Below are 12,465 nucleotides of genomic sequence, written 5' to 3'. Positions count from 1 at the left end.
CCCGCATCGGACTTGTCAGTCACCAATGAGCCTGCAGCAGATGTGGACATACCCCTCCATAAATCTTTGTCCGCGAAGCCAAGCCAAAGAAGAAAGAAAGAAGATCTCTATGATTAGGAGAGCTGACATCATCTCTGCCCAGTGAACAATGCATGCTAACTAGGAACACATGGTTGACAGGTTCAAGGCATGGAAAGCTATATTTTTGGTAGGAATTGCAGCTATCAGGGCATTGAATTGTATTAAGTGAGTGAGGTTCCTTCAGATGCATGTTATTCCATGTTAATATATACTTTAAATAAAATTAGAGTTATTTAGCCATACATCATGGAAACAAGCCTTTTGGCTCACTATGTCCATTCTGACCAATAGGCACCCAATTGTATTAATTCCTTCATCCATCACTTAGCCTGTGGATTTCTGTGCCTTGCCTAGATACAAATAGATGTAATATTACAATTTCTTATTTCTAATAATATAAAATGTTACAAAGTTAAAATATTTCTAAAATATTTACTATTGTAATAGTGAATAATTAAGCTTGTATAATTACTTTTATCAAGAATAATCCTTTTACATGTTCTAAGATTAAAATATTTGACTCTTGTATGAATATTTTGAATACATTTACCTGACAATATGATAGACAAATGCAATGAGCTCTTTAAAATAGACTTGGCAAGTTTTGAAGTTATTGCTGATTAAAGTATACTTCTTGTATGTTTCAATCCTCTGAAGACCAGCACTTTATTTTAATAAAATTAACCCCATATGTTTGACAAAGAAAGGTTTAGTTTTAATAGCTGCAGCTATTTGTTTGGCTATTAAATTAATTTATGATATAAAAGTTAATATTGAAAAACTTAATAGTATGGCATTTTAAAAGATATCAAATATGACATTGTAGTATTTTGGTCAATTTAACTGAACAATTTTTAAAATGTCTGGAATGGCAGAGGTGCCAATATTTAAACAAACAGGACTCCTGCTGGGACAGGCATAGTGCACACAAACAAAACTCTGTAATGTATGCATAATGTAAACTATCGAGAAGATGTCCAGCTAATCACCATTCTTCCTTTAAATACACTTGGTCATATCAATGTGGTTTGCTGATACTGTCCTTTGCAATTTTGATTAATGATATTTTTCCATACAAATATGGTCAACGTAGTGGTTAGCGCAACAATATTTTTCCGTTCCTTTCACGATTACAGCGCCAGAGACCCGGGTTAAAAATCGGTGCTGTCTGTAAGGAGTTTGTATGTGCACCCTGTGACCTGTTTGGGTGTCTTCCCTGTGCTCCAATTTCCTCCCATCTTCAAAAAATGTATGGGGTTTGAAAGTTAATTGGTGTATTTGCGTGGCACAGACTCATGGGCTGGATGAGCCTGTCACTTTAATTAATTAATTAAATCAATTTAACTTGCATGTTTGTAATTAGTAAATTTTGCTGAATACGTTGTATTCTGTTTCATTTTTCAGGTGTTCTCGCAAAATTACATGCAGATTTAGCTTTGAAGAAATTAAATATCTTTACCTCCTATGAGCACTGCATAGTTCCTCCAGCATTTTTGTGTTTTTAATATCCAAGAGCAGGTGGTCCCAAGAACAAGTTAGTGAGAGAAGATAGGTGATAAGTCATGTGAAATTGAATGTGCTGGGGCATTCAAGTTTCATTGAACTTGGATAAGACATCTGCAACCAGTCTGCTTTTCCAGGATGTAAATGTGTATTCATATATATAACTGAGGCTGGAACTGTTTGCTTTGAACTGCTTGAATGACATTTACAGATTTTAAGTATCTCACAGTTGGGATCACTTCTGAGAGAAGCTAAATCACTTTACAGGACTTGTTGCATTCTTTGGGGCACTTCCTTGGTTTATCCAACCTCTCAATTCATTGGGCCCCTGGAATTAGGGTTCTAATTCTCATTGGAACAGACTGCCATAGGATTCTGATCAGATCCATTCAGCCCTACTGGAGTTCTTTTCAGCCTATTCAAAGGCAATCCTGTTAGTGAGTTGACTTCCAAGCAGGGAACCCCTAAGTCTCAAGTGCACACTCCAAACACTGTTACCCACTGCAATGGTCAAGCTAGTTTATCAAACTGATGCAAACTCTAGCCTTGATCTGGAAAAAAATGGAAGAAATACTACCCGCCCATCACTGACTCTGCTTTTGAACCCATCATTTGTGATCCAATACAAATATTCAGTAATAAAATTGACAGATTGGCTAAAATGTTTTTTTTTCGCAGCTGTACGATTTTCAGCTTCCAAGTATGATCTTGGGGAGAAAAAAAATCATACTTTCCATCAGGAGCTAAGCATCAGTCTGAATTCAAGAGTAACAGAGCCTGGTGTTTATATTATTGGTTTGTAACCTACAGGCCTATGAATTCAAATTACACTATTATTGAGTACAGAAACTGGGATGTCATGTTCCAACTATTCAAAATGATAGTGAGACCACGCTTGGATTATTGAGCTAATATTTGGTAACCCAGCTATAGGAAAGAGTTCAGATAAGATTCACAAAACTTGTATTGGGATTGGCGGTCTTGAATTATAAGGAGAGGCTGGAAAGGCCGAGAAGCGTAGAAAGGCACCTTATAGAGAATCATCAAATCATGAGGGGTATAGTCAAGGTAAATGGTATTTTATTCAGGGTAGAGGAGTCTAAAATTTAAGGGGATAACTTTAAGGTGAAAGGTTTTAAAGCAGCCCGAGTGTCTTTTTCATATAAATGTTAATGGGTATATGGAATGACTGCCAGAGGCAGAGGTAGAGATACGTTCAAATACATTAAAAAAAGATGCTTAGATAGTCATGTAGATAGGGAAAGTTTATATGAATATGGACCAAATACAGGCAAATGGGAATAATTTGGGCCAATGACTTGAGCTGGTAAAAAAAATCTAGACTCTTTGATAGCCAAAAATTTGAAGTTAGCTGAGATCAAATTTAAAGCAATTTTTTTTTTCAATAAAAGTATTATTATTTCCCCAATGTGATATATCCTGAAGTGGACTTTGGAAACTGCTGCAGGTCTGTTAAAATGTTTATGTAATTACAGTGTTAGGTCACTGGAATTTCAAATAAGTGTGCTCATTGTAACTTAAACAATAAGGAACTGTCTACACGTGGTGCTTGCATGAAATATAGATGATGATGTCACATCGTTCTTCTCATTAGGGCTGCATGGTTAGTGTAGCAGTTAGCACAAAATTATTACAGCACCAACAACCCAGGTCCGAATCGGCCGCTGTTTGTGAGGAGTTTACATTGGCCCCGTGTCTGTGCAGGTTTCCACCGGATGCTCCTGTTTTCTTCTACCATTCTAAATGTAAAGGAGTTGTAGGTTAATTGGAGCATTTGGGTCACAGTGGCTCATGGGCCGGAAGGGCCTATTACTATGCTCTGTGTCTAAATTAAATTAAATTAAAATTAAGTATAAGCCAATAAAAGTCCAACAATCCTACATCCAACTATTCAGAAATCTTATTGGTTTGGCATCTTACTTCTCAAGGTCCTAGTTTGCATGTTCACTTTCCATTCACAGGATTCACTTAAAAATGTATTACTCCATTTTGTAACATCTGGACATGTGTTGGAGTTCACATTGAAATAACATCCGATGGGTTAGAAATTCTGCTTGCCCAAAACCATCAAAATTATATCTTGATGGACTCGAGCCCAAAAATGTTGGTTATGCATCTTTTACATTTGCTATATAAAGTACACTATTTGATCTGCTGAGTTTCTCCAGCATTGTATTTTACTTCAACCAGTGTCTTCAGACTTTTGTGTTTTACCTACCAACAAAGTCCCAAGCATTTTGTCTTTCTGAGTTTTACAGTTCAAAAACAATACAAATAATTTCCTTTGGGAAAAAGGTATCTGCAGTGCTGACACAAACCAAATGTGACTTCAATCCCACATCTTAAGTTATCTCCTCTCTAACTGATCTCTGAAATTTATTTAGGTCACAACTTAAGACATTAGAGGATGAGAAATCATTACAAGTTTTACAAATGAAGGCAAAATGCATTAATTTGAATAATGCAATACACATGACAGATTTATTATTTTACGAGATCTCAGGCTGTTCCTTCGCTAATGAAATAATGAGAAATTGCCTCCCAATTAACTCCAGGCCCCTGTGAAAGTAGATAACCAATTAGAAGTTCTTTAGCTCCAAATCTGGTTGGCTGGAGTTACACATAGTCAATTAAACTATTGTTATTCTGTTCAAAATCATGTATTAGATATGACCAGTTCAGACTGATGATTCTTCACTAATTTCAACACAGCTTCCTCTCCTCCAGCTTAAATGCTAAAGCCAATGAATAATTGAGCCATACATAGCAGAAGATCCCAGTGGGAATCCCACTCTGAAGTGTGTCATTTCCACACTGGTTGCGTGACAGAAGACCTGTTTACTTGTGCTCTCAAAGGCTCCAGAATGCTGATTATAAAAGAGATTCCAAGTGCTGATTGATCTCTTGTGACCTTTCCTGGAAAACACTCAGGTGTCATTCTCAACCTCTCATTGAGGTTGGCAACTTTGCCCTCAGTTACTCGCCAAGACTCACTATCTGTTTGGCTGGCCACTTGACTAAATTCTCTGAAGTTCTGCTACAGTTGACATGAATCCAAAAAAGACAAAATGCCTTCAGGAAACTTGAATGAATCAAAATTAAAGGGTTTTCTAATAGATAGTTCTCAAAAAATTCCATGGTTTGTGATGTACGATCAAATTATTTCTACATTTTTTTTTAACTTGATACATAAGCAAAACTGAAAAAGTAATGCCAATGCCCAACACTGATTCATTAGGAATTAATCATATTGGCCTGGATTTTACTATATAGCACTTACAAAATGCTTGAAGAAAACTCACCTCGACAAACTAGTGATCTTTTTAAGGAGAACTTTCCTGTTTCTGATTCTTGGTGCATTGAATCTAAAAGCATCCACAACAAAATGATCACTGAATTCAGCAGCTATTATATCAACACATTTGTTCAAATGGCAAGGCACAGATTACATTGTCATATTTTCTTAACAATATCCAGGGAAGCCATTTTCAGAGCAGTCCCATCTTCCCATTCTGCTGCTTATTTCCTTGTAATTTCCCATCCAAACACCCATTGGCCTGCTCCTTGATTTTTCTTTGGCTTGGCTTCGCGGACGAAGATTTATGGAGGGGGTAAAAGTCCACGTCAGCTGCAGGCTCGTTTGTGGCTGACAAGTCCGATGCGGGACAGGCAGACACGGTTGCAGCGGCTGCAGGGGAAAATTGGTTGGTTGGGGTTGGGTGTTGGTTTTTCCTCCTTTGCCTTTTGTCAGTGAGGTGGGCTCTGCGGTCTTCTTCAAAGGAGGTTGCTGCCCGCCAAACTGTGAGGCGCCAAGATGCACGGTTTGAGGCGATATCAGCCCACTGGCAGTGGTCAATGTGGCAGGCACCAAGAGATTTCTTTAGGCAGTCCTTGTACCTTTTCTTTGGTGCACCTCTGTCACGGTGGCCAGTGGAGAGCTCGCCATATAACACGATCTTGGGAAGGCGACGGTCCTCCATTCTGGAGATGTGACCCATCCAGCGCAGCTGGATCTTCAGCAGCGTGGACTCGATGCTGTCGACCTCTGCCATCTCGAGTACTTCGACGTTAGGGATGAAAGTGCTCCAATGGATGTTGAGGATGGAGCGGAGACAAAGCTGGTGGAAGCGTTCTAGGAGCCGTAGGTGATGCCGGTAGAGGACCCATGATTCGGAGCCGAACAGGAGTGTGGGTATGACAACGGCTCTGTATACGCTTATCTTTGTGAGGTTTTTCAGTTGGTTGTTTTTCCAGACTCTTTTGTGTATTTGCCTTGGCGAGTCTGTTGTCTATCTCATTGTCGATCCTTGCATCTGATGAAATGGTGCAGCCGAGATAGGTAAACTGGTTGACCGCTTTGAGTTTTGTGTGCCCGATGGAGATGTGGGGGGGGGCTGGTAGTCATGGTGGGGAGCTGGCTGATGGAGGACCTCAGTTTTCTTCAGGCTGACTTCCAGGCCAAACATTTTGGCAGTTTCCGTAAAGCAGGACGTCAAGCGCTGGCTCTGAATGGGCAACTAAAGGGGCATCGTCTTGATTATCCTACTATCAACTGCACAAGGGGTCATTTACAGTAACCTATTAATCTATCAACCAACACATATTTGGATTGTGGGAGGAAACCAAAACACCTGGAGGAAACTCAATTGATCACAAGGAGTCCAGAGGCCAGGGTTGAATGTGGATTGGTGGAATTCTGAGACAGGAGTATATTTTGTTGCATACTTACTGCCCTGTATAGCAGTAAGCAAAATTCAACAATTTTACTTCTTAAAAAAAATTGATTATCTTTTTATTATTTACATTGGAATTGTATTACAGTCAGAGTATTTGTCAGCTCCAATATGACTCATTATTACAATTTAAATTATTGAAATTCCTGATACATAAAATCAGCTTTGGCTCTTCAGGATATTAGAAAGGAAATGGCTTTGTAGCTTAAAATCAGTCAAAAGAATCCTTAATTCTGTGAACAAATGCAACAAACAAAAGGCCATGCCTGTGGTGGCATGCTGAATGACTTCAAGATTTCTACATTAACGATATATGTGGGACATTGCTGCAAGTTTTATTGTGTTATGACAGTGGCATGGCTATAATTGCTACTGTAAAATTCAGGAATTATGTACAACAGGAGATAAATCTTGATTGGAAAATCTTAGATTCTCTTCTTGAATGTAGTAAATCAGTTGAGTTTTATATTAATTCAAGCCATTTTTTTCGGTTAGTATCCAACATTATCAATTTAATTTAACTTAATATTACTACATGCTATGAAGGGATATAAAATATACAACCTTTGTGTGTCTGATCCATGGGATAACTAACAAACTGACAGCAACTGAACTCAAGGAAATTAAGAAGCCACAGGCTTTAAGGGAAAAGAGCTTTAGTGAGTGAATCGTTTCATTTCTGTCAGCCAGGTGTTTAATGTTTGTTCCTTTTCTCTTAAGGCAATGGCTGAGTTTGCTCTTGAGCCAGTCTTGGAATCCTTGAGTACCACAGTCTATTTCAAATGGCATTGCTGCCGGATCTGCTGTAACAGCAGCGTTGCCACTGGTGTGGACCTCAGAGGGCAGGGACCAGAGACACAGCGCTGCTCTGAAAGGTCCAACTGCTTGGTTATAATGCAGACTGCTTAATACAGGCTTTAAACAGCCAGTTAAAGGGGCCAACAGTGGTGTTATTCAGAATCCTACAACCGCTGGTTCTTTGCCCAAGACTGCAACAACTGTTCTGGTAGTGGCCTTGAGGGGTTGCAGACTGAGGAGCAGTGGACCGGTGCAGGGCACCAGTAATGGGGAGAACATTCCCCATTGTGAGAAGCAGAGGAGTCAACCGTCTTGAACGGTGACCATGATGGCGGATCAGGAAGTGGCCCACACAGGCTGTGGGCGTCTTGCCATCAAGGAACCCACACAGGCTGCGGGCTGCTGGAGACTGTCTCATGCAAGCCAGTTATCAGAGCCAAGATTCGAGTGGGTGCTGAGGGCAAGAAGGGCTCCCAAAAGAGATGGGAAAGAATGTCTGCTGTCATTTGGCATAGGTATAATAATCAATCTATGTTCCAATTTTGGTAACAATTGGTCCCATAGTGTTGGAGGAGTTTTGTGACAGACAGACAATTGAACTTCCCAGATCCCTACATTTTCATTACCCCAGTTTCGATTCTAAGCCTAATGTTAATAATAATAATGATGAGACAAAAGCTTCATAAATAATATAGGAAATATTAAATACATCAAAAGTAAAATTAATATAGATTTTTATTGAATTGGTTGACATCATTAATGAGAAGGATGTGTTTGATGAGTGTCAGCAAGTAAATTGATATTTGGTTGGAGATTGGTGAGTTTTAGTCTTAAGTTTCAGAGTGTGACAATTCTGTAAGTCATATCATGTCGAGCCTGAAGATCTACCGGGACCAATGCCTGAAGAGGGCGCACAAAATCAGTGAACCGGTGCGGACTCGAAAGGCCAACATGGACTGTTTCCGCTCCGTAAATGGTTATATGGTAAATGGTTATATGTCCTTGGGCGCTGACACCTCCTGATCAAGTTGGAGGTTTAGTTCTAGAACTCGGGTTTCTGATGGATCGAACACATCTCTGCAGCTGCAGAGGGTGTGAGAGTGCTGGAGACAAATCCACGGACACTCAACGACTCTGAAGGGACTATCTTTGGCTTCTCTTTCTTACTATAAGCGCAACTCTTTGTCTGTCTTACAGCAAGAAAAGGGCAATGTCATGTAATGACACTTGTTCGGTACTATTACATGACAATTAAGGGATCTTGAATTTTGAATCTTGAAATAACTACTGAGGCTGTATCCCAGGTATTGTAGAGGTATTCTTCACTTCCTGCTCTCATAAAAAGACACCAACAACTAGAGAAAGTAGTATCATATTGGATTACTTAGCAACTAGTTAAAATAATTTTGTTACTCCTCCTTCACCACCAACCTGATACTGTTTAATGGAGCTTGATACTCAAACAACAATGAGTAATCTTTTTATTTCAGGATATTGCTCTATTCTCTGGACTTGGATGAATGGCTTAGCTTAATGTTTACATGGTTTTACAGTGCTCAGTTTCTGTTTGATTGGTTCATTCTAGATATTAACTAGAAAACACAGATAAAGTTGATTCACAAATCTACCAAATATTCCTAGATTTATAAATTGTGGTACTGTATTAATGTCCACTGGGCCATACAACTTGAAGATGTCAGAATCAGAATCAGGATTTATTGTCATGAACAAGTCATGAAGTTTGGTGTTTTGTGACAGCATCATGGTGCAAACATTCATATTATAATCATCTTACAACATTACATAATTTTTTAAAAAATAATGCACGAAAAGTATGGCAGCGAGGATAAATGAATAATCTTTGGTTCATTGATTATTCAGGAATCTGATGGCAGTAGGATAAAAGCTGTCCTTGTGCCGTTGAATGCACATCTTTATGCTCCTGTACCTTTTTTCCGATTGTAGCAGAGTGAAGATGTGATGAGATCTATTAAAAGCATCGGGAAATCTAAGTATCAATGGATTAATGCATTTCCTTTCCCAAGGAGGTTCATTTGTATCAATGAGGAACTGGTTCATTACCAACAGCATAAAATAGTGCATATCAGTGTTGGTTTGGATGGCAGCTGACATGATGCACCTATTGGGACAGGTCCCCAGACTGATGGCTTTTTCTTTTGGCAAAGACATTTAAGTATCTTGTTGATTCCTCAACACAAAAGTCTGCATTTAGCTTCTCTAGCTGGTGACTTAATTGAAGAATCTTCCCCTGCAACTGAACATTAATGGAACCAGAGGCATGCAGTTACTCAATTGGTCATAGACAACTTACAAAATAAAGATCACATCAGCAGCCTAGATCAGTCCAGAGTAACATCCCAGAAGCTCTTTCCTTAATACATAAGCGCCATCTAAAAATGTTAGGAATTTCAGGTCCTGGAGAATGAATGCTGTAACACCCTTGCTAAAGAACATTACAGCCTGCCAACAAAAGGAAAGTACAGAAATCACTCAGGAACCAGCCTTACAGGAATCAAACTACATTCCCCCACATACACTATAGTATATATAACATTGGCTGTGAATAATAGTTGCTGCTTTAAGACCGTTGCCCTTTAATAATCATGTCATGTGGGTCACTGTTCTCTAAGGTACAACAATGCATCTCAAGAATTCCAAAAGCAGTCAGTGAAGAACCCTTGAAAAAAAATCATACATACCTTGCTTGGATCCTTCATGTAATACATGCTTAAGCCTGTAGATTGGGCTTCATTGAGAGTTAAGAACTCACTGAAATTGTACACTTAATATTCCTTCCCATTCTCTGTTTTTACACATCAGGATGCAGAAAGAAATGCTTCCAAAAATATGCAAGGTCCCTTCTTACTTCCACTTCTGCCAATGGAAATCAAATATGTTCATTACATCACCAATGCTCAAGTTAATTTTCACATGTAGTGATCAAGGTTGTTCTGCGAGCAGACCAGTAGAAATGCTCAGTTATACATTTTTTTCAGTCATTCTTGCTGATTACAGATCAACAACACTACCAATTAATCACATGCATTGCATGTTTACCCAAATATACATCTAATAAAGTCTATGGGGATGGTTTAATGATATTATGGACAGCTCTAGGTTCTCCCTTGATGTTTACCAGATACCCTGTTTATTGCCCTTGGGCCTGAACAATGGCTTCAGTATTCAATGACCTCATGATCCCAGCTTGGCCTGCAAGGCACTGATGGACTGCTGGTAATGCGAGAGGAATGTAAATGCAAGTGTATTGTCATCTGATTTTATAAGTTCATCTCAATGAAACAGTGTTCTCCGGTCCTCGGTGCAAAACATGTAGACACACAACCAGACATAACACACATGCAGACAAATTATACATATGTAGGACAGTATTTATCTATAATAAATAAATATTGCTTTGTACATATGAAAGTTTCAGATGGTTGGTTAGTGTGAGCAGTTCCTTTGGTCATTCAACATTCTCACTACCCATAGGAAAAACTTGTTCTTCATCCTGATGGTGCTGGCTCTAATACTCCTGTTTATCTTCCATGGTGGGAGCAATTGAAGGACGGAGTGTGCAGGGTGGAAAGGGTCCTCAATGATTTTGCGCGCCCTCTTCAGTCAACGATCCTGGTAATCACGTCAAATGGGGGGAGGGAGACCCCAGTGATCCTTGCTGCCACTCTTATGGTCCTGTGGATTGGCCTCCAATCCAATTCTCTGCAGCAACCATACTACGCTGTGCTGCAGCCAGACAGGATGCATTTGATATAGCTCATATAGAAGGTTGACATGATGGTGGCTGGTAGCCTTTCCCGCTTCAGTCTTCTCAGGAAGTGCAGTCGCTGTTGCGCTTTCCTGACAAATGAGGAGATGTTGAGTGTCCACGATATAGGTCACTAGTTGAGTGAACTCCAAGGAACTTGGTGCTCTCCTCTCTCTCTCTACCACAGAGTTGTTGATGTGTGGTGTTCTGAAGTCCATGATTATCTCCTTCAGCTTGTCCATGTTGAGGCTCAGGTTATTAATCTTGCACCATTTCATGAGAATTTCTACCTTTTCTCTGTAGTGCAACTCATAGTTGTTGCTGATGAGGCCGACGACTGTTGTCTCATCTTCAACCTTGTTGACACTGTTGAAGCTGGATCTGGCGATGCAGTCGTGGGTCAGTGGTGTGAACACACAGCCCTGAGGTGCACCGGTGGCCAGCGTGATGGTGCTTGACATTCTGCTACCAACCCGGATAGACTGCGGTCTTCCCATTAGGAAATTCAGGATCTAATTACAGAGAGTGGTGCTGAGTCCCAGTGAGAATAGCTCCTCTACCAGCCTCTTGGAAATGATTGCATTAACGCTAAGCAGAAGTCAATGAACAGCAGCCTGGCATATGAGGCATAATTCTCCAGGTGGGTCAGGACAGAGTGCAGCGACAAGACAAGGGCATTGTCTGGGGAATGGTTTCTTTGTAGGCGAATGTGGTTAAGTCCCATAATACCTCCCACCTACTCAGTTCTCCTTATGGTAACTCTATTTCCATGTACAAACTCCACAAACTCTACTTCTACAAACTCAACTTACACAAACTCTACTTCCACAATGCTGCATTTACCCTGGCCACCCCTAAACATCTTAATTTCATGAAAATAGATTCCTGAGATTGGCCTGCATGGATTGCATCCTTGTTAGTCCAATCCATTCTGCCCCTTGCTATACTGTATGTGCAGGGGTGTGTGGAGTTTGATTGAAATGTTTCCTGATTCAAAAGTGCATCAGTATAGCAGTTTCTTCTAGTGCACTTCATATCTCAAGAAGTGTTGAGAAATTGCTAATGTATTCTGGGCCTTTCATGATGGGTGAGGTATGTATAGATATGCCTGAATCAGAGTCCTGTGTGAGTTGAAATACTCTTGGTTCTCACATTTGGGATGGCAACTAAAGGGTTAACAGATTCATTATTCACATGTGTGTAAATCGACAGTACGAGCTCATGGGCCAGAAGTGTCTGTTGCCATCCTGTAAAATGGTGAAATCAACTCTGCTGTAATCTTCAGCATTTGTTCCATTTCCTTGGAAACCTCAAATGGTAATTAAATGTTATTTGTAAAGTGTCCATTGCAGCACAGAATTCTGTATCACATTTTTGAGTCAATAACTATCATCTTCTGACCCTCCCATCTTCACTCTTGAACATAATTCTTCCATTTTTTTTGCACACAACCATCAACCCCCATCTTTAACCTCTAAGGAGGACCCTTCCTGAATTTGAATGCAGAAAGGCCAGATCAGGTTCAGTAATGATGCAAGATTC

Source organism: Narcine bancroftii, chromosome 9 (genome assembly GCF_036971445.1).
Source record: "Narcine bancroftii isolate sNarBan1 chromosome 9, sNarBan1.hap1, whole genome shotgun sequence".
Lineage (NCBI taxonomy): Eukaryota > Metazoa > Chordata > Chondrichthyes > Torpediniformes > Narcinidae > Narcine > Narcine bancroftii.
This window is presented reverse-complemented; position numbering follows the sequence as displayed.